This window comes from Musa acuminata, chromosome BXJ1-2 (assembly GCF_036884655.1).
Source record: "Musa acuminata AAA Group cultivar baxijiao chromosome BXJ1-2, Cavendish_Baxijiao_AAA, whole genome shotgun sequence".
NCBI lineage: Eukaryota > Viridiplantae > Streptophyta > Magnoliopsida > Zingiberales > Musaceae > Musa > Musa acuminata.
This window is the reverse complement of record NC_088328.1, coordinates 9,842,969-9,867,692: the sequence shown is the minus strand read 5'-3', so window position 1 is coordinate 9,867,692 and position 24,724 is coordinate 9,842,969.

Below are 24,724 nucleotides of genomic sequence, written 5' to 3'. Positions count from 1 at the left end.
CTTTTGTTCTGAATATGCTTTGTCACTTGCTGAGCCGTTTTTGGCTCACTCCGTTGTTATATAAATCTTTCAGGTCAGCTTGTCACTCTTCGAGATGTTGATTTGGGCTGAGGCAGTGGATAGCTATTCAGAATTATGGGCAAGTCTGGGTGGTTATTATGATATTGTTGTATAAGTATGTTTTGTATGTAATGAAATGTTGTCGATGAATCGAAATGGATATACTGTGTAAAAGTGTTAGAAGATCTCTCTTATTTGGAATTTCGGAATGTTAAGTCTAATTTATGACGATATGAACTTGTGGTGAATAGTTGGAGTTCTGATTGTATAATTTATTTAGCTTGTGGATTTATAAATGTTGTTCATGTTTGTCAAGTTGGCTTGGGTTGCCATAAATGTGAATTATCGAGTGATGTGATATATGATTTTAAAATGCACAGGTTTTATGGATGTGAATTTGATTGAATGTTTTTCAGTGTCCTCAAACGTTAGTTTGGATCCTGGATGGATTGGTCTGTGATGAAAATTGTTTTAATATCATAGATAATATTTTGAGGGGCGTGACAGAGGTGGTATCAGAGCATGGTTTGAGGATTACTGAAATATTTGATATGTTGACGTGCAAAATATATTGAGGTCTAGTGAACTATAGTGATTGGTGGAAATTTTCTTTGATGTATTTTAGGAATCTGGGATGATGAGGACATTTGGTCCTCCTATTTCATTTGTTTCTGATTAATTAAGGGGAATGAAAGGATTGATCGGGGATATTCAATCAGAGTGGCGTAGCAGAAGCATGATGAACCTAATTTCATTGGTGGTAGAAAAATGGATGATGCAAATGGAGAAGATGATTGATATACAAAATTGTTCTAATGATCAAAAGATTTCTTTTGCTACCTTATATTGGAAGTAGAGGCTGATTATTATTGGCAACAATGAAAAGAATTTTTGGAGATATGTGGCAAGAATGATAAGGATAAGTTTAGCAATAAAAATATGATTGGAAATGAATCAGAAAGTAATAACAAGAGGGTCAAGACCTTTGGATTTGAAATGGGAAGTCATCACAAAAGACTCAATCATGTGTGAATTACAAGTTAAATTATGAAACAAATTTGTGTTTCGGGTGATTGGAGTCTATTTTGCTTGTAGAAAGTTGGATCATAAAATAAAAGACTGCCCTTTGAACAATAAGAAAGAGTCACTGCCTCATAAATCATCAGCCCATGTCAGAGTGTATGCTATTACTGAATATGATTCTGAAACTTATGAATTAGTGGTCAAAGGTATTATGCATGTTTATGAAAGAATGCAAATATTTGTTTGAACATGGGTTCTATCTACGATTTGATTCGTAACATGTTGCCTATCACTTGGGTATTCAACCTAGACCACTGTATTATGTGATATATGTAAGTACAATCATTGGAGATTCTTTGATAACGAACTTGAATCTGGTCCTCTTGTCTGATTTTTGTTGGAGAACTTGAACTTTTGCTGATTTAGTTCTCCTAGAGATTTGGAGTTATGATATTATACTTGGTATGCATTGGCTATCTTCTTATCATACCAGTATGGATTGGTATATAACAAATGATCACTTTTTGCATATTTGATCAACCGATCTTTTATTTTGAGAGTATTGGACATTATTTATCTCCTTTCCTAATGTATTCCAGGATGACTTGTTTGGATTATCTACAAATGTGATCTTGCTTTTGATTTGGTCCTTGGGACAATCCCAATATCTAAGCCTCTCTACAGAAAGATATCATTTGAGTAAGTGGAATTGGAAAAGCAACTACAAGGATTATTAAATGAGGATTTTATTTGGCTTAATATTTCATCATGGGGTGCTCCGGTGTTAGTTAAAAAGATGTATGGAACATTGAGGCTTTGTAATGATTATAGACAATTGAATCAGGTGACAATCAAAAATGAGTATTTCCTGAAGTAACGACTTGCTTGATTAACTGTAGGGTGCGCAAGTATTTTTAGAAAAATTGCTTGAAGGTCGGGTTACCGTCTATTGAGGATCAAGGAGGAGAATATTTCGGTCGCTCGTGGATAATTATGTAATTGTATTGTATTGATGAAACTATTTAAGAGTAGGAGGAGGAAATAGAGATATCATAATCCTCATCTTTTCATCGATTGAGCTATGATCAATTTAGATGACTAAATTTTCTTTTAAGGAGGGGAGAGTGTAATATCCCTCGCTTTTAAAAAATTATTAATAAAGATTTATATGTAAATTGGAGGACCTATATGTAAATATAGAAATTACAAGGACTAAACTGCTAAGTTGCAAAAAAGAAAAAAAAAGGGGAAAACCGAAATTTCGGTATTATCCCACCGCCTCCCACGCACTCTGTTTCTTCCAGAAACAGAGAGAGCGGTGGGGCGTGAGGACAAGAAGGAGAGTGGTAGAAGAAGAGAGGAAGAAGAGGGAGAAGAGAAGAAGAAGAAGGAGAAGAAGAAGAAGAGGAGGTGGCTGCAGCGAGAAGCTGTGGGGCGTGGGGAGAAGAAGAGAGGAAGAAGAGGGAGAAGAGAAGAAGAAGAAGAAGAAGAAGAGAAGAGGATAGCTGCGGCAAGGCTGCAGCGAGGAGGTGTGTGGGGTTGGGGAGGAAAAGGGAAGAGGAGAAGAAGAGGGAAAAGAGAGGGAAGAGGGAGAGGAGCGAGAGGTGGCAGCAGCTAGGGCTGCAGCACCTCTGTTTCCTGCAGGTGGAAACAGAGGAGAGGTGTGGGGCGTTCGAAGAGGAGAAGAAGAAGAAGAGGAAGAGAAGAGGAAGAGGAAGCAGGGGAAGAGGTTGTGATACCTCTGTTTCCTGCAGACGAAACAGAGGAGAGGGTGTGGGTGACGTCGGGGAGAAGAAGGGGAGGAAGGAGAAGAAGAGAAGAAGAAGAAAGGAAGGAAAAGGAAGAGGAGAAGGGAAGAAAGTAGCTGCGGCTGCGGTTGTGGCAGCTGCAGCTGTGGCAGGGAAAGAAGAAGAGAAAGGAAGAAGGGAAGGAGAGGAAGAAGAGTAGGGGCTGCGGCTGCGGCGATGGCAGCTGCAGTTGGAAGAGAAGAAGGAGAGGAAGATGAGCAGGGGAGGAAGAAAAGGCTGTGGCCGTGGCTGAGGCTGCGACTGCAGCATGCAGCTGGGAAAGAAGAGAAGGAAAGGAAGAAGAAGAGAAAGGAAGAAGGGAAGGAGAGGAAGAAGAGAAGGGGCTGCGGCTGCGGCGATGGCAGCTGCAGTTGGCAGAGAAGAAGGAGAGGAAGATGAGCAGGGGAGGAAGAAAAGGCTGTGGCCGTGGCTGAGGCTGCGACTGCAGCATGCAGCCGGGAAAGAAGAGAAGGAAAGGAAGAAGAAGAGAAAGGAAGAAGGGAAGGAGAGGAAGAAGAGAAGGGGCTACGGCTGCGGCGATGGCAGCTGCAGTTGGAAGAGAAGAAGGAGAGGAAGATGAGCAGGGGAGGAAGAAGAGGCTGCGAGTGTGGTGGCTGCGGCCGTGGCTGCGACTCCGGCTGCGGCTGCGATGTTGGCTGCGGTAGCTGCGGCAGCGGTGGTGGCTGCAGTAGCTGCAGTAGCTGCTTTTGGGAAAGAGAAAGAGTAGGAACGAGAGAAGGGAAGAAGGAAATAGTGCAGTGGAAGGGGGCTGCGGTTGTGACCGCAGTTGCGGTCGTGGCTGCGATTGTGGCAGCGGCAGCGGCGGCGGCTGTGGCAGCTGCGTTTAGGAAAGAAAAAGAATGAATGAGAGTAAAAGAGAGCAGGTGACTGTGCCTCGATGTTCGACACGTGGTGTAGTTGCGAAGAAAGGAAGAAAACGAGAGCACAAAACGAAACAGAGAGAGGACACGGAGGAAAAGTAGAAAGATTGGATTGGCACCTTCCTTGGATATTCAGATCAAAATATTTGAAAGGCAAGTTTCCCACTTGTTTCGATCCTTTCTATTGCAAGTTCCCTGTTCGTTTCTCCTATAATTGCTCTGATATGTCTTATTGCAAGTTCTCTGATCGTTTCTCCTATAATTGCTTTGATATGTCTTATTGCAAGTGTTCTAACCTTTTCTATTGCAAGCTTTCTAATCTTTTCTCTTGCAAGTATCCTGATCGTTCCTCACTGCCATTTTTATCTCTACATTTGCTTTGAATATGAGGAACTTTGAATTGTTCTAGCCTTGCATTTGATATATCTCCTGTTTAGACGTAACGATTCGAATCTGTGCAACTTCTGAGATTCTGACCTTTTGATACCGAGCTGCCTATAAGTCTTTGTTGGAAACTCTGATTTGTTCAAAACTGAATTCATTGGAAACTAGACTCGTAGACCTTTCTTTGATATATGGATTGAAAGATTTGGAATCCAAACACCTGGCCAGTTATCTATTGAATCTGACTTTATGAATTCTGCCAACAAAGATTTTGTTCTACGACACTTGCTTACCAAATTATTTGTAACTCTCTCTGTTGGACAGTTCAATTCATATGAAGCCTGTCTTATCTGAAAGTATTATCCAATGATTATTTCTGAGTAAATTGGAGCACGATTGATAGTTTGAATCATTTGTTCAATGTGCCTTTTGTATTCTGCCAGAAATCGAGCTTTGGTCGATTTCTCATATTCTGGTTTCATTCCTTTGGAAGTTGATACCCTTTAGCTTTCTTATTCAATTGAGCTTTATATTACTGCTTTGAATTCTTTTATGCTCTTGTCCCTAAAATTATTGCATTCTTGAAAACTGTTGTGTAACGTTTATGCTATATCGTATTGACTCATATAGGCACATGTATATCCTATTGTTCCGCATTTGCTTTTGATATGTGCCTATTCCAGTTTCATTCCTTTGGACATTGAATTCATCAAATCTTCTTATTTGAATTGAGCTATATATGATTGTTTGGAATCCTTGAATGCTCTTGCTTTCATTTCGTTTCCAAATCTGAATACATTTGTGAGAGATTTGTTCCTTGCATCCTATTTGACTCGTAAAGGCACATGTACGTTTGTTGTTCCGCGTGTGCTTCCGATATTATGCTACTTATTGTTTAAACTGCCCTCTTGTATTCTGGTGTTGTGGGATAATGTGAACCTTTGCCAGAAATGGTAAAGGGAGTTATGCATAGAGCCTGCGATGCTCTGCCGGCCCCCTCTGACTTCACCTAGACGTGGGTGGATGGAGCTCCCAAACGTGGGAGACTTCTGTCTGGTGGTCATTCAGAAATGGATGAATCACATTCTGTCTGTGATCCCACTACACCCTCTATATGTTTGATATGACATCCAGAGTTTTGGTGAGTTATTTCTGTTCATGCTCTGGATAAGTATGATATGATTGCAACGTCAAGGACGACGTTTGAGCTTCTGTACGACATATGAGTTTGATATGCTCTGAAATGCTTCATTCATTATTGATATGTTTCGAAATGTTCCATATGTCGTTGATATGCTCCGGAACATTTCATACGCCATTGATATGCTCTAATTACTCTGTGCTCCATTTGCTATGAACTGATATGTTCTGAAATGTCCTATCTACCATTGATAAGCTCCGATATGTTTCCTTTGTTACCGATATGCTCCAATTACTCTGTGCTCCATTTGCTATGAACTGATATGTTCTGAAATGTCCTATCTACCATTGATAAGCTCCGATATGTTTCCTTTGTTACCGATATGCTCCAATTACTCTGTGCTCCATTTGCTATGAACTGATATGTTCTGAAATGTCCTATCTACCATTGATAAGCTCCGATATGTTTCCTTTGTTACCGATATGCTCCAATTACTCTGTGCTTCATTTGCTATGAACTGATATGTTCTGAAATGTCCTATCTGCCATTGATATGTTCCAATTACTCTATGCTCTATTCGTTATGGATCAAATATGTTTTGAATGACATGATACGTATGATTTGGTATCTATTGAGATGGTATCCTTGAGAATTCTTGTATTCTGCCTTGCATTATGATACCTTACTCGTTTGAAACCGTTCCTTTTGTTCTGAATATGCTTTGTCACTTGCTGAGCCGTTTTTGGCTCACTCCGTTGTTATATAAATCTTTCAGGTCAGCTTGTCACTCTTCGAGATGTTGATTTGGGCTGAGGCAGTGGATAGCTATTCAGAATTATGGGCAAGTCTGGGTGGTTATTATGATATTGTTGTATAAGTATGTTTTGTATGTAATGAAATGTTGTCGATGAATCGAAATGGATATACTGTGTAAAAGTGTTAGAAGATCTCTCTTATTTGGAATTTCGGAATGTTAAGTCTAATTTATGACGATATGAACTTGTGGTGAATAGTTGGAGTTCTGATTGTATAATTTATTTAGCTTGTGGATTTATAAATGTTGTTCATGTTTGTCAAGTTGGCTTGGATTGCCATAAATGTGAATTATCGAGTGATGTGATATATGATTTTAAAATGCACAGGTTTTATGGATGTGAATTTGATTGAATGTTTTTCAGTGTCCTCAAACGTTAGTTTGGATCCTGGATGGATTGGTCTGTGATGAAAATTGTTTTAATATCATGGATAATATTTTGAGGGGCGTGACAATGTATCTCTCTGAAGATGATGTCAAGGCTTGACATTCATTTTCATTATATTGTAAGATATGAACATGTGAAACTACGAAGTCAGATTTTGATATCATTACATGATGCAAGGCATAAAGCAAATCATAGCATCTATTCATATATCTCTTGGTGATGCAAGCATGGCATTAATACTCATATATTTCTCCCCCTTTGTCATCAACAAAAAGCTTGGTAATTGTGATACCAGGAGGACAATATAAGCAAATTTTGAGCATAAGTGCGATAATTGTTCATGCCTTTACTCGGTTCATTAATACTCATTATTTTCCAATAGTAAGTGATAGGAAATCAATTATACAAGCATATAAAGGAAAGTATGATACGTAGATTGCTTTGAATACTTCTTCCTTTTTATTTGTTATAATCTTTTTGCATGAAGGAGAAAAGCCATTTGTGATACCAGCTATTTGTGAGTTTACTTTGAGTCAAGATATGTGTGTGAAACAACTCTTTGCAAGTAAAAACACTATCATCCATATTTCAAGATGGAATTCATAAGCAGGAATCATTTCATCAAATCCATTTCAGAAAAATATTTTTCATATAAGTGTATGAGAAAATCCGATTTTTAGGATACCAATTGTTAAACGAATCCAAAAATGAAATGAACACTTTCATGTATTCGGACAAGACTATGCTGCAGATTTTCAAATACAATCATGAAGACAAAACTTGCTTATGGAAATTTTTATATTCAACACATAATTTCCAACATGTTATTTAGGCATGTAATGGCAATCAAGTGATTTGATCATTCAATTAAGTCCGAAAAATAATTTTAACTAGTTTATGTATTCGGACACATCAACATTCCTAATTCTCTTCTGATGAAATCAAATTGTTCTTCACTTAGAGGTTTTGTAAAAATATCGGCTAATTGATGTTTAGTGTCAATGAATTCTATGATTACATCATGATTAGTAACATGATCTCGTATAAATTGATGTCTAATATCAATATGTTTTGTTCGTGAGTGTTGTATAGGATTCTTTGTTAAGCATATTGCACTCGTGTTATCACATTTAATGGGAATATTTTTAAGATGAACTTTATAATCTTCTAAGGTGTTTTTCATCCATATAACTTGTGCACAGCATGCACTTGCTGCAATATATTCAACTTCGGTTGTTGACAGTGCAACCGAGTTTTGTTTCTTACATGACTAGGAAACAAGGGCATGTCCTAAAAATTGACATGTTCCTAATGTGCTTTTTCTATCTAGTCTACAGCCAGCAAAGTCCGCATCAGCATAAGCAATTAATTCAAGACTCTCTGATTTTGGGTACCATAAACCTAGATTTATGGTACAATTAAGATATCTAAGTATCTTTTTAACTACTTTGAGATGCGATATTTTAGGGTTTGATTGAAATCTAGCACAAAGTCCTACACTGAACATGGTATCTGGTCTAGTTGTAGTGAGGTAAAGTAAACTTCCTATCATACCCCTATAAGTTTTTTGATCGAAGCTTTCTCCACTTTCATCAATTTCTAACTTAGTGGAGGTGCTCATAGGAGTGTTAATAGCTTTTGAGTTATTAATATTAAACTTTTTTAGCAAACTCATAGCATATTTAGTTTGACCAATAAAGATGTCATTGCTTAGTTGTTTGATTTGTAAGCCTAAGAAGAATGTTAATTCTCCCATTAAACTCATTTCGAATTCAAGACTCATAGTTTTAGCAAAAGATTCACAAAGAGATTCATTCGTAGAACCAAAGATAATATCATCAACATAAATCTGAACAATGAGAAAATTATTTTCAAAATTCTTGATGAATAATGTAGTATCAACCTTGCCTTTCGTGAAATTATTTTCAATAAGAAAAGAACTAAGTCTCTCATACCAAGCCCTCGAAGCTTGTTTTAAACCATAGAGAGCTTTAGTTAATCTAAACACATGATTAGGGAGGCTATTATTTTCAAATCCAGGAGATTGTTCAACATAGACTTCTTCGGAAATAAAGCCATTGAGAAAAGTGCTTTTAACATCCATTTAAAATAATTTAAAATTATTGCTACTAGCGTAGGCAAGGAGCATCCTTATGGCTTCTAATCGAGCCATAGGAGCGAAGGTTTCTTCGTAATTGATACCTTCTTCTTGGTTGAAACCTTTGGCCACTAATCTAGCCTTGTTTCTAACTACGATACCATGTTCATCTTGCTTGTTTCTAAAGACCCATTTAGTACCAATAACTAAATGGTCATTTGGCCTAGGAATAAGCTTCCACACCTCATTTCTCTCAAATTGATTTAATTCATCTTGCATTGCGATAATCCATGAATCATCTTTCATGGCTTCGTCAACACATTTGGGTTCAATTTGGGAGAGAAAAGCGACATTGGCACCAAAATTTTTAAGAGAAGAACGTGTCTGAACCCCCTTTGATGTGTCTCCTAAGATTAGCTCCTTAGGATGAGCATCTACATACTTCCAATCCTTGGGTAAGGAAGTTTCGAAAGTAGATGCATCCAAGTTGTTAGTTGGAGACGGGGTTTCATTTAAATTCAAGGAATCAAAATTAACATCATCATCAAAGTCGTTTTTCCTGATTTCGGAAATCTCATTTAAAACAACATAAATGGATTCTTCAATAATTAAAGTTCTTTTATTAAAGATACGAAAAGCTTTAGATATCGAAGAATAACTGAGAAAGATTCCTTCATCGGATTTAGCATCAAATTTTCCTAAGTTATCTTTTTCATTCAAGATAAAGCACTTACACCCAAAGACTTTGAAATATGAAACATTGGGTTTTTTACTATTCCATAACTCATAGGGAGTTTTGGTGAGTAAGGGTCTTACTAGAACTATATTCAAAATATAGCATGCAGTGTTTACAGCTTCGGCCCAAAAATATTTGGGTAGGCTATGTTCATTTAACATTATTCTTGCCATTTCTTGTAAATTTTGATTTTTTCTTTCTACTACTCCATTTTGTTGAGGATTTCTTGGAGTAGAGAAATTATGGTTGTATCCATTTTGAACAAGTTTACAAAACTTGGTAAAGTATCTAAAGCATTCATTTTTCTGTTTTAAGAAGTAAGTCCATGTGTATCCGCTATAGTCATCCACAATGACGAAGGCGTATTTGCTACCTCCTAGGCTTGATGTAGAGATTGGTCCGAACAAGTCCATATGGATCAATTGTAAGGGCCTAGAGGTGCTTATTTGATTCTTAGATTTGAAACTACCCTTAATTTGTTTACCTAATTGGCAAGCATCACATACATTATCTTTGATGAACTTGATATGAGGAATTCCTCTTATAAGTTCTTTAGATGATATTTGAGTGATTAGTTTCATGCTAGCATGACCTAATCTTCTATGCCAAAGCCAAGCATCCTCATTCAAAACTGAAAAACACATTTCATTACATAAATCATTGATGTCAATAGTGTATACGTTATTTTGTTTTAATGCAATCATAGACGTGTTTTTGTGTGGTTTTTCAATGATGCAAGCATTAGATTCGAATCTGACAATATATCCTTTATCACATAATTGACTAATGCTCAAGAGGTTATGTTTTAAACCATCAACTAACAAAACATCTTTAATAAAGAAGTTGGATTTGTTACCTAAGGTTCCTTTGCCAATGATTTTACCCTTATTGTTGTCTCCGAAGGTGACATAGCCTTCGTCTATGCTAGTGAGCTTAGAGAATTGAGATGGATCTCTTGTCATATGCCTTGAGCATCCACTATCAAGGTACCATCTCTTGCTCCTAGTTTGCGATGGTATAGGTTTCTACAAGAAAGGATGATTTTTAGGTACCCATTTGCTTTTGGGTGCCTCAAAAATAGATCTACATTGTTTATCATGTTGCATAGAATTTATCACGGTTCCTTTAGGAACCCAAATTAGTTTATTCGGACTAATTTTCTTGAATGGACAATAATGCGTTTTGTGTCCAAGTTTGTAACAAAAGTTGCATTTGCTTTGGTGTCGAACATATAAGATGGGGCCTTTTATGAAGGTGGTTGGATTTTGGTGAGGACTTCTCACAAATCCGATTCCACTTCTTTTGGGAACGTGACCCTTATTTACAAGGATCATGTTCAATGACTTACTACCAACCTCGAATTTCTTCAAGGTGTCCTTAAGTAGCAAGTTTTCTTTTTGGAGAGTTTCTAAATCATGGCATTTTATGCATGAAGCTGAACTATCATGATATTCAGTTTTTAACTTATCAAAAATACAAGTAAGACTATCATGCTCCTTTTTTAGCAATTTATATTTTCTGCTAATAATCTTGCATTCATCAAATAAGTCATGGAAGGCATTTAATAATTCATCGAATGATAAATCTGCATCTATTAAATTCGTTACCTCCTCTCCGGTGGCCATTAAGGCGTAGTGAGGAACTTGCTCGGTGTTGGACTCCTCTTCTTCGGACGCGCTCGAATCATCCCATGTTGCTTTGAGCGCCTTCTTCTTTGATGTTCTCTTTTTGACTTGGGGACAATCACTCTTGTAGTGTCCCGGCTTTTTGCACTCATAGCAAATAACTTGGTCCTTCTTGGGTTCAAGTTTATTTTTTGTGTCATTCTTAAACTTGTTTCTTTTAATGAATTTTTTAAATTTTCTTGTTAGAAGTGCCAAGTCATCGTCATAGTCCTCATCACTTGAGTTTTCTCTCAAGTGGTCTTCTGAAGTTCTAAGCGTCATATCCTTCCTGTTCTTTGGAAGGATGTCTTCTTGCTCTTCATGAGCTTTGCAAGTCATCTCGTAGATCATTAATGACCCAATTAGTTCTTCAAGAGGGAAGTTGTTTAGATCTTTCGCCTCTTGAATAGCAGTGACTTTAGGATCCCAACTCTTAGGAAGGGATCTTAGAATCATATTTACGAGCTCAAAATCTAAAAAACTTTTTCCGAGTCCTTTTAGACCGTTGACGACATCCGTGAAACGGGTAAACATGTCGCCAATAGTCTCACTCAGTTTCATCCGGAAAAGTTCGAAAGAGTGTAACAAAAGATTGATTTTTGACTCTTTCACTCTACTTGTGCCTTCATGAGTCACTTCGAGTGTGTGCCAAATATCAAATGCGGTTTCACAAATCGAAACACGATTAAACTCGTTTTTATCAAGTGCACAAAATAAGGCATTCATAGCCTTTGCATTAAGAGCGAAAGCCTTCTTCTCCAAGTCATTCCAATCGATCATTGGAAGAGAAGACTTCGAAAATCCATTTTCGACAAGATTCCAAAGTTCAACATCCATAGAAATAAGAAAGATCCTCATTCGGGTCTTCCAATAGGTGTAGTCCGTCCCATTGAACATGGGTGGACGTGTAATAGAATGGCCCTCTTGGTTTCCGGCGTAAGCCATCTCTCTAGGGTTTTAATCCGTTTGAGAGTTAACCCCGCTCTGATACCAATTGTTAGGATCAAGAGCACTAAGAGGGGGGGGGGGGTGAATTAGTGCAGCGGAAATTTTTCAACGATTAAAACCGAAAGCTGCGTTCGTTTGATAAAAAACGATTTCGATGTAAAAGCCGATTCTAAGATTACTTAAGATTAAGCGAGATGATGTTAAAGTAAATCTACAAAGGTAGTTTGCAGTTTATGATGAAAATCAGAATGCGAGCGCAAACTGAAATGCGACGTTTGTACGATAAAACCAGTTTACGTCTAAATGACAATTTTGAAGATACTGAACTTTGAGATATGTTTTATACATGCGCAGAAGGCAGTTTGCAGTTATGATTGAAATCAAGATGTAAACGTAAACTGAAATGTAATGATCGTACGAAAAAGTTGATTTACGTCTAAACGCAGATTCAGAAAGTTCTGAACTTAGAAATTCGTTCGTAAAAGCGCAGAAGGCAGTAGCTATTTAGGAGGTTTGCAGTAAAGATAAAATGCTCAAAGTAAATGCAAACCGAGATTTAGAGTGGTTCGGTCAATCTTGACCTACTCCACTTTTGGCTTCCTCCACCGACGAGGTCACCGACGTCAACTAGAGGCCTTCCTTCAATAGGCGAAGGCCAACCACCCTTTTACAGTTTCACTCCTTTTGACGGGCTTAGGAGACAACCCTTACAGAAATTCTCTCTCCTCTCTTTACAACTCAAAACTTTGAAGAACAGAGGGAGGAGAACTTTTGGCCTTTACAACAATTTTGAGCTCTAAGAATCACAGAAAGATATCAAGATTTCGAGTGTAAGTTGCTGCCTTTCAGTGCTGAATGGGTGGGGTATTTATAGGCCCCAACCCAGTTCAAATTTAGAGCTCAAAACTGTCAATTCCCGGAATTCCGGGGTCAGGCGGTTGCACCTCCTGACTGGGGCGGTTGCACCGCCTGGCAGAGCTCGAAGACTGAGCCTCTGGGCGGTGCCACCTCTTTCAGGGGTGGTTGCACCTCTTTGCCAGAGCTCGAAGACCGAGCTCAGGCGGTTGCACCTCCTGACTGGGGTGGTTGCACCGCTTGCTAGAGCTCGAAGACCGAGCTCAGGCGGTGCTACCTCCTGTCAGGAGAGGTTGCACCGCCCAGTCTCGCTTAGAGACTGAGCCCAGGCGGTTGCACCTCCTGGCTGGGGCGGTTGCACCGCCCAGTCTCCCTGGGAGACTTAGCCCAGGTGGTGCTACCTCCTGGCTTGGGCGGTTGCACCTCCCACAGCAATCAGGGTCCAAATGGGTAGATCCATTCGGCCCAATTTGAGTTTTTCAGGGGCCCAATTGCCCCAAGATTAAGCTAATGGGATCACCTCCCATTACCAACTTAATCATTGTGCTAACTACGATAAATCCTAAGACAATTTCTGCAGCTTGCTCCGGTGCGTCAATCGCTTCTTTCGGCGAGTTTTCGGCGAACTTCCGTCGATCATCCGATGAACCCTCGGTGATTCTCCTGCGGACTTCCGGCAAACTCCTGGACTTGCGACGATCCACTTGGCGAGTTCCGACGAGCTTCTTTGGCAAGCTTATGGACTTCTCGGATTTGGTCCCGTAGAACCTCCGACGATTGTCCGAACTTCCGTCGAGCTCTCGAACTCCCAAAGTGATCATTGTCATGACTCCGGCGCAACTCCTGCTGCATGTCTTACTTTCATCGTAGTTAATCCTGCACACTTATCTCAACATATAGGTTAGACAACAAATGACAATTGAGTTGTAAAAGGTGGTTGGCCTTCGCCTATTGAAGGATGGACTCTAGTGGATGCCGGTGGCCTCGACGGAAGAGGAATCAGAGGAGTGGATGTAGATCACGATTGACCAAACCATTATAAACTGCCATCTTCTCTGGTTTGCATTTTATTTCCTGCTATTACCTTACTACAAACCCCTTCAATAGCTTACTGTCTTCAATACTTTTCCATACGCTTTCAATCTAAGAATATTTTTGGAATCGGTTTTCAACGTAAATGGTTTTATCGAGAAGAAACATTTTTGAAAACGTGATTTTACCGCTGCACTAATTCACCCCCGCCCCCCCCCCCCCTCCCTTAGTGCCGACCCTGATCCTAATAGTTGGTATCAAAGCCATGGTTTTCTACTTTGGTTTAACACCCAAATAGAAATGGCTTTTTTCGGCTTTCAAGATGGTCACTCTCTCATTCGTCCTGCCTTTTTCAATGGGACAGACTATACTTATTGGAAAACTCAAATAAGAGTTTTCTCACTTTCGTTGGATTTAAATTTATGGAACATTGTCGAATCTGGTTTTCAAATATCTTCTCTTCTAATGAACCATTAGAATGATTTGGAGAAAAAGATGTTTTCTTTAAATGTAAAGGCTATGAATGCCTTATTTTGCGCTTTAGACAAAAACGAATTTAATCGAGTTGCTTTGTGCGAAACAACCTTCGATATTTGACATATTCTCAAAATCACATATGAAGGCATGAATAAAGTTAAAGATTCTAAGAATAACCTTTTAATGCATGATTTTGAACTTTTTCATATGAAACCAAGCGAAACCATTGTTGACATGTACACCCGTTTTACAGATGTCGTCAATGGTTTAAAAGCTCTTGGCAAATGTTTTTCGGATTTTGAACTTGTAAACAAGATTTTGCATTCTCTTAATAAAACTTGGGATTCAAAAGTAATGGCTATTCAAGAATCAAAAGATTTGAACCATTTATCTCTCGAAGAACTAATAGGGTCTTTGATGACCTATGAATTAATGTGCAATGCACGTGAAGAACTTGAGAATCACCTTCCAAAGAATAGGAAGGATTTGGGATATAGAACATTTGAAGACCACTCAAGCATAAGCTCAAGTGATGGTGAACTCGAACTTTCAATGAAAATTATGAAACAAAAATTTAAAAATAAAAAGAACGCAACTACTTACTTTGAACGTAAGAAGAAGAACAAAAATTGGGATGAATCAAGCTCCTCCGAAGACGAGAAAAAAATCAAGAAAGGCGAGATGGCAAACTATGCCTTAACGACATTCGACGATGAGGTAATCAAAATGCCTTTAATTTATTTCAAAATTGCATGATATTTTTCATGATGTATTTTCCTTTTTTTATTTAGTTTAGAATTAATTTTCTTGGAAATTATAAGTTTAATAATTTAATAATGATAATACAAAAATTAGGAATCATGCTTATCATTCTAGTAATTTTGAAAATAATCTTTAAAATTACATGTTTATGATAAACAAAATGATTTTGATGCCTTATGAAATCATGCTATATGTGGTTAAGAAGTAATAATGTGTATCATGTTGATTTCCATTGTTATTTCTCGATTTTGATTAAATAAAATCATGTTTAATTTGAAGTAATGCATAATGATGTAATGAAAATATTAAATATTTTGATACCATGATTAACAATTTTATGCATGAGATTTTAAAGTTATGTATGATGAATTTTGTGATTTATTGGTCTTGATGGTTTTATGACAAAATTTATTTTTTGATCCTAAACATTGATGCATGTTTTTATTTGACATAAATGAAAAAGCATGCTAACATGAAATCAACCACTTAAAATGAAACACTTAAAAAAAAAGGGGGGGGGGGGGTGGGAGGGAGGGAAATATATTATCAATGAAATCATGAATCTACTTATGTTATGAATTTTATGAACCATAAAAATGATTTTCTTATAATAACATGAGATTTCCTTTGATGATCATTTTGATTATTTAAAAGGAGATTTGTCAAAATGATTCATAGAATTTTGGATTCATGACTTATCCTTCATTTGTTTATGAGATGGTTGAAATCTTTGTGCCTTTGAATTCTTCCCTTCTCCTTTTTGATTTTTGAATTTATGCATGTTATATGTTGAAGATTTAAAACCATGTTTTGATATCATGTATACCCAAGAAATGTTGATTTGACAAAATGAATGAATTGAAAATGAATGATGATTTTTCTCTTGAATATAACTTGTGATATGTTTTTTTTATGAATCATCATCTTGATTTCTCGATATTCGATATATAAAATTTTATTATGAATCAAGATTTTTTCTTTAATCGATCTCCTAAGATTTTCTTTTGATTATTTATGAAGAGGTTTTTCAAAAAGAAATCATGTCTTTTGGTATTCACATGTTCAAATCTTTCATGATATGATCTTTATGCAATTCCTTGTATTCATGAAATGTTTATCTCATCGCCCAATTATTTTATTCTTGATATTCTTTATGTGATGATATGAATGCATGAAATATTCATGAATTTATTTTGATGTATACAATGATAAAATGGGGAGAAGTTTTGATCATGCATTGTAGGATATAATTTGACATTTAGATACCATCATGATTTGAAATGCTGTAATTTGTTATCAAAATGATATATCATGAATGCTTGAATATCATGTATGATATGCCCATAGTGATGATTGATTTGTATCATGCATGAAAAATGAAATGTATGGTTTTGAAAATATGCATGTTTTAATTTGAAAATATAATGATGCACAAATAAGATTGATACTTACCTTTGTCATGATTTAGAAATTGATGTAAAGGGTCTTTCCTTCTTTTTGACAATGACAAAAGGGGAGATAGCTAGCTTGCTAGCTTACTTACACAAATCAAGAGAAACAAAAATTGCAAATGTACATATCGCAAAAAGGGTCAAAACTTATTAGTTTGCTCATCTCAAAAGCAAGAAATGCTATCTTGTAATCTCAAGCAAATGTGCTATCTTGCCTATCTCAAGAAGCAAAACATGCAAACGTGCACATCTAGCAAACTTGCATATTTCAAGAAGCAAGAGTTGCTTTCTTGAACATCTCAAAACTACTAGCTTGCATGTTCTAAAATGTTGTTAAATTTGCTAGCTAGCATGATATAGAACTTGCTATCTTGAACATTAAAAAGAAATGCTATCTTGCACATCGCAAAGAAAAGCAAATATGCCAACCTGCACATCTTTAAATTTGCTAGCTTTCAAATTGCATGAAGGTAAAACTTGATTTCATGCAATGAGTTCAACTTATATTCCAAACACATGAGAATTGTACTTCTCCTTTTTGTTGATGACAAAGGGGGAGAAGTATGTTGATTATATGTCATGATTTTATCATGACATGTTTCTTGGATTTTTGAATCCAAGAGTTTCTATCAATATGGCATATTGATAGGGGGAGTTTGTTTAAACTCGGGGAGTTAAGGTTAACTCCGTCGTCGATTGGTTGTCATCATCAAAAAGGGGGATATTGTTGAATCTCGGATTTTGATGATGAAACCAATCAATATGTGTTTATGTTTCAATCTGCGTTTTGAGTGACGCAGTATGCTTTGATCAGGATGAGACAATTAAAGCAGGAAAATCATGTTGGGCCGGAGGAACATGTCAGAAGATTGGACGTCAGGCCGGTGGATCGGTCGACGTATTAACATAAGGCTTTGGGCCGTGGATTCAGGCATCGGGCCAAGAAGAGCAGAGATTGTGCCAAGGATATCAGAGTTGCGGAGTCAACTAGTCTATTGGGAAATAGGCCGCAAGAGTGGACGATGCGCCGAATAATCGGACGAAGCGTCGAGGGACCAATGATATGTCGGACAACTTGATTAGATGCTTAGGATTAATTGTCTAGATCGAAGTATGTTTTACATGTGCAGGATTAACTATGATAGCAAGGTATGAAGCAAACTGAACTCCCGGAGTCAAGGACGCGATATCGTTGGGAGTTCGAGAGTTCGTCGGAAGTCCATACGTTCATCGGAAGTTCTAGCGAAACCAGCCGAGAAGTCATGGAGCTTGCTAAGAAGCTCATCGGAACTCGCCAAGAAGATCGTTGTGAAGTCTAGGAGCTTGCCGGTAGTCCACCGGAACATTGCCGAGAGATCGCCGGAAGATCGCTAGAAGCTCGCTGGAAGAACCAAGACTTACGGACGTGTTTAGCTTAGAATATGTCTTAGGAATCGTAGTTAGCACGTAATTGGGCTTGAATTTGAGCCAACCCAATTAAGGGCTAGCTAGGCCCATGTAAGAACTATGTTGGGCCCAATAAGAAGCCCAAACAGTGCCCCAAGAATTCACACCGTCGTGGCACAGTCTTCGAGACTATGTCAGGCAATGGTACCGCCAGTTTGGGCGGTTGTACCTGTTGAGAAATCATGGGGGCGACATCACATGCGCAGCGGAAGAACAAGAAAACAAAATCCCCGATTCCCAAAAAGAAGTTCGTCGTCGTGCGAAGATTGGTACGCAAAAATCCGCGAAACATGAAACTGCGTATAGAGTAGATTGTGTTACCTAGGGAGATCGTATATCCCTGTTTCCTTGCAAATCCTTAGGAGAGGGTAAAGGAGATCAAGTGTCCTCCTCTCTAGCGGTGATCCACACAGCAGGGTTGCGACGACGCTCCTCAAAATTCCAGGCCTGATCTGAGGTGGAGAGGAAGAGGAGAATAGGAAAGGCAAGCAAAGGCTCTAGCCTATGAGGCTCTGAATCCCTCCTATTTATAGAGGTCCCCTGTCAAACCCTAATGGGTCCTCCCCTAGTGGGTATTGGATCTGCATCCAATAAGACAAGGGCTCCGTCGGATATCTCATATCCGAACCTCTACTCATTGCAATCCCTACCATATGTGTGTGACCCTCTAGGCCCAATATCGAGCTGGTCGTGAGTCATACCTGTCAGAACTCCTTCTAACTTAGTGAATTAATATCTCTGTAATAATTCACTCGACTCATCGACTACGGACGTACTAGGCCACTACGCCGTAGTCCCCAGACGATACAAGGGAATCCAATCCATTGGACCTGTCTGTCCTCAGTTACCGTGTACCTATAATCCCTCATCCATCTAATATCCCAGAGACCGTATATCGAGCATGGTGTTGTCAGACCCATACGGTTTCTACTCGAGTCTCGCTCTAATCGGATTCTCCCGGAGAACTCTTTCTCTCTCAACCCGAATGACCTTGGCCAGGGATTTGTTTGAGCAAGAACACATGGGATATTCCTCTCATGACGCCGAGAGTGGATGATCCTCTATCGACACTCAATAGCCCTCGTAAGGTCGACTACCACTCCCAATGACCAGCTGTACTAGATCTGGGACAGCCAAACCTATAAGTCTGGTATCAAAGAGTGGAGCACTCATACAGGACACCCTTGGTGTCTCAAGTCTAAGGACCAGATACACCACTAGGACTACGGAATCGCTGTCTGACAATAAGGCATCATCAACCATCCAGCATTCCGTAAGCGGATCAATCAGTGAACTCATTCTCCAATGAGCACCTGTACTGTATCCCTAGTGTCCCTACACGAGCAGCTATGAGACCAGCTGCATCCATCATATGAACGGGTATACAGCACACCAGTCTATCCGGTTATCATGATGTCCCTCTCGAGTAACCTATGACCGGGATTATTTAGGATATGTGTTTAAAGGTGAATCGATCTCATTATCGTGATCTCATCACGATCCGATTCCCATTGCATAAATCCAAGGACATCACAATATATGTATGCATTTATGCAATAGTTATAAAGTGATATACGCCAAAATATAATAAGCAAAAAGATTCTGTATCAAGTCACACGTGCCATCACTCACGTGATTGGCTTGCTGGGCACCTATGACTAGCAATCTCCCACTTGACCTAAAGCCAATCACCTATGTGTTTGATCCCCATCAGACCCCTGTGACGCTCAAAGACAATCTGAGACAACGTCTTTGTCAGTGGATCTGCAATGTTATCTTCGGATGGAACTCTTTCCACTGCTACATCTCCTCGGGTTACGATCTCTCTAATAAGCTGGAACCTCCTCAGAACACTTCTGATGAGACCCGGGTTCCCTTATTTGTGTAATCGTCCCATAGTTGTCGCAATATAAGGAAATCGGCTCCTCGCTACCCGGCACGACTCCCAAATCTGTAATGAACTTCTTCAACCAGACTCTCTCCTTTGCTGCATCTGATGCAGCAATGTACTCCGCCTCTATGGTCGAGTCAGCAGTGGTATCTTGCTTGGAACTCTTCCAGCACGCTGCTCCTCCATTCAAGGTGTACACATACCCTGAATTCGACTTGCTATCATCGGCATCAGACTGAAAACTTGAGTCAGTGTAGCCTTCAATCTTAAGGCTATTACCTCCATATATTAGTAAAAGATCCTTAGTCCTTCTCAAGTACTTAAGGATACACTTTACTGCTTTTCAGTGCTCCAAGCCTAGATCCGCCTGATACCTGCTCGTGACACTCAGAGCATGCGCTATATCAGGCCTAGTACATAGCATGGCATAAATGATAGACCATATTGCTGAGGCATAAGGTATCATATCCATGTTTGCCCTTTCTTCTGGAGTCTTTGGGGACATACTCGTAGAAAGCGATATCCCATGTCTCATCGGTATGAGACCTCTCTTGGAATTTTCCATGCCAAACCTTTTGACAATGGTTTCTATGTACATGGACTGGGACAAGCCAAGCATCCTTTTGGATCTATCTCTATAGATTCTAATCCCCAAGATATAGGATGCTTCCCCTAAGTCCTTCATGGAGAAGTGTCTAGATAACCAAGCCTTTACTGTGGATAGCATTCCTACGTCATTCCCAATGATGAGGATGTCATCCACATATAACACCAAAAATGTGATAGCGCTCCCACTTACCTTTCTGTATACACAAGGCTCATCTTCGTTCTTAACGAAGTCATAAGATCTGATTGCCTCATCAAATCTTATGTTCCAACTTCGGGAAGCTTGCTTTAGTCCATAAACGGATCTAAGCAACCTACACACCTTATCTGGGCAGTTCTTGGACACGAATCCCTCAGGTTGCATCATATACGCCTCCTCCTCGAGGTTCCCATTGAGGAATGCGGTTTTCACATCCATCTGCCAGATCTCATAATCATAGTGTGCTGCAATAGCCAATAGAATTCTGATGGATTTTAGCATTGCCACGGGTGAGAAGGTTTCGTCATAGTCAACACCTTGCCTTTGACGATACCCCTTAGCCACTAGCCTTGCTTTATAGGTCTCTACCTTTCCATCTACTCCGATCTTTTTCTTAAAGATCCACTTGCAACCGATGGGTACAATACCTTCGGGCGCATCAACTAGGTTCCAAACCTTGTTGGAGTACATAGAATCCATCTCAGAATTCATGGCTTCTTGCCACTTCCCGGAGTCTATACTCATAATAGCCTCCTCGTAGGTCTGAGGATCAATATCCTCAACATCCTCTCCTCTAATATGTCCCACATATCTTTCAGGAGGATGGGATACTCTATCAGACCTGCGTAAAGTTGAAACTTGTGTATTAGGTACCTGAACAGACTCGGGCTGTAGAGTGGTGCTTGAGCTTGGTTCTCCAACTTCGCTCAACTCTATCATTCTCCCACTGTCTCCGCCAAGAATGTGTTCCTTCTCAAGGAATACTGCTCTCTTAGCTACAAAGACCTTTTGTTCCTCGAGATGATAGAAATAATACCCACAAGTTTCCTTGGGGTGTCCCACAAATTTGCATCGCTCTGTCCTTGATTCTAACTTATCGGGGTTGTGTCTTTTAATGTGGGCAGGGCAGCCCCAAATCTTAACAACCTTAAGATCAGGCTTCTTCCCTTTCCATATCTCATATGGTGTAGACACTACCGACTTAGTTGAAACTCTGTTCTGAAGGTAAGCTGCGGTCTCTAGGGCATATCCCTAGAATAAGATGGGTAGGTCAACGAAACTCATCATGGACCGTACCATATCTAATAGCGTACGATTCCTCCTTCCAAAGACACCATTGAGCTGAGGTGTATAAGGAGGTGTCCATTGGGATAATATCCCATGGTCCTTGAGGAACTGAGTAAACTCTGTGCTTAAGTACTCACCTCCTCGATCTGATCGAAAAGTTTTGATACTCTTTCCAGTCTGGTTCTCCACCTCATTCTTATACTCTCTGAATTTCTCAAAAGCCTCGGACTTGTACTTCATTAAGTACACATATCCATACCTTGAGAAATCATCAGTAAATGTTATGAAGTAGGAGTAACCTCCAATGGCATGAGTTGACATGGGTCCACATACATCACTATGTATGAGTTCCAACAGTTGAGTGGCTCTCTCTCTAGTTCCACTAAATGGAGAGTTTGTCCGTTTTCCACGAAGGCAAGGCTCGCAAGTTACATATGACACATAGTCAAATGGATCTAGATATCCATCATTTAGCAACTTTTGAATCATTCCCTCATGGATATGACCTAGCCTACAATGCCATAGGTATACACTGTTCACCTCCTCTCGTTTCCTCTTAGACACTTACATTCATGATATGTGGAGTAGTGTCTTGCATAAACAAACCATTATGCAATATTCCTCTCGTCAATCTCCCCTCGGCTTTGCTAGAATTTACAATAAATTGTAGATGTGATAAGCAATATTGGTATCCAATACCAATGCACTATCACAAAAATCTGCCAATTGGAGATTGATCATGAATGTACCTGAAGCTTCTCCAAGCTTCTATTTCGCCCTTTCTGCAAGGTACTCTTTGCAGTTCCTCTTCCAGTGCCCATCTTTACCACAGTGGAAGCATTGGTCTTTGTCCTTTATTGGGTCTTTCTTAGCAACATTTGCTTTACCTAGTTTGCCCTTGCCCTTTCCCTTCTTAAGGGACCTTTCTGCTTTCCTTTTCTTTCTGGTCTCACCAGTGTAGAGAACTGACTTCTCTTTCTTAATAGTACTCTCTGCCTCCCTCAACATATTGAGGAGCTCTGGGAGAGTTACCTCAAGCTTGTTCATATTAAAATTCATTATGAACTGTGAAAAGGAATCTGGTAGGGACTGAAGCACAATGTCCACACACAAGTTATCCTCTAGGACCATTCCTAGACCTGTGAGTTTCTCTATCCACTCAATCATCTTTAGGACATGGTTCTGAACCGGTGTCCCCTCAGTCATCCTAGCGCGGAAAAGGCTCTTGGATATCTCATATCGTTGAGTCCTTCCCTGTTCCTCAAACAATTTGCGGACATGTAGGAGAATGGATCTGGCATCCATCTTTTCATGTTGTCTCTGTAACTCAGGAGTCATAGAGCCCAACATATAGCACTGAGCAAGAGTGGAGTCATCAATGTGTTAGGATCGAGAGGGGGGGGGGGTGAATTAGTGCAGCGGAAATCTTACAGCGATTAAAACCAAAAGCTGCGTTCGTTCAATAAAAACTATTATGATGCAAAAACTAATTCTCAGTTTGTATCTAAGTGCAGTTTGCGTCTAAGCGCAGATTGCGTCTAAGCGCAGTTTGCGTCTAAACACAGTTTGCGTCTAAGCGCAGTTTTGCGTCTAAGCGCAGTTTGCGTCTAAACGCAGATTTACGTCTAAACTCATATTTACGTCTAAACGCAATTTTACGTCCAAACGCAGATTTACGTCTAAACGCAGTTTTACGTCTAAACGTAGATTTACGTCTAAACTCAGATTTACGTCTAAACGCAGTTTTACGTCTAAACGCAGATTTACGTCTAAACGTAGTTTTACGTCTAAACGCAGATTTACGTCTAAACTCAGTTTACGTCTAAAACGTCTTTACACAGTTTGAGCAGTTTTACGTCTAAACGTAATTTTACGTCTAGACGCAGTTTCAAAGGGATCTGAACTTTAGAAACTCGTTCATAAAAGCGCAGAAGACAGTTTTGCAGAATCAAGGCGTAAACGTAAACTGCAATGTAAATATCGTACGAAAACGCTGGTTTACGTCTGAAAGCATATTCGGACAGATCAGCACTTAAAAACTTGTTCGTGAAGGCGTAGAAGACAGTTTTGCAGAATCAAAACGTAAACGTAAACTGTAATGTACGAAAACACCGATTTACGTCTGAATGTAGATTCGGAAAGAACAGCACTTAGAACTTGTTCGTAAAAGCGCAGAATGCAGTAGTTATGAAGGAGGTTTGCAGTAATGATAAAGTGCTCAAAATAAACGCAAACCAGAGATTTAGAGTGGTTCGGTCAGTCTTGACCTACTCCACTTTTGGCTTCCTCCACCGACGAGGTCACCGACGTCAACTAGAGGCCTTCCTTCAATTAGGCGAAGGCCAACTGCCCTTTTACAGTTTCTCTCCTTTTGACAGGCTCAGGAGACAACCTTTACAGACCTTTCTCTCCTCACTTTACAACTCAAAACTTGAAGAACAGAAGGAGGAGACTTAAAGGCTTTACAACACTTTTGAGCTCTTAGAATCACAGAAAAGATCAAGATTTCGGTGTAGGTCTGTATCTTTTCAGTGCTGAATGGGTGGGGTATTTATAGGCCCCAACCCAGTTCAAATTTGGAGCTCAAAACGATCAAATCCCGGAATTTTGGGATCAGGCGGTTGCACCTTTTGACTGGAGAGGTTGCACCGCTTGGCAGAGCTCGAAGACCGAGCTCAGGCGGTGCCACCTCTCTGTCAGGGAGGTTGCACCGCCCAGTCTTGCTCGAAGACTGAGCTCAGGCGGTGCCACCTCTCTGTCAGGGAGGTTGCACCGCCCAGTCTTGCTCGAAGACTGAGCTCAGGCGGTGCCACCTCCCGGCTGGGGAGGTTGCACCGCCCAGTCTCACTGGGAGGCTTAGCCCAAGCGGTGCCACCTCCTGGCCTAGGCGGTTGCACCTCCTAGTGCAATCAGGGTCCGAATGGTTAGCTCCATTCGGCCCAATTTCAGTCTTTCAGGGGCCCAATTGCCCCAAGATTAAGCTAATGGGATCACCTCCCATTTTCCAACTTAA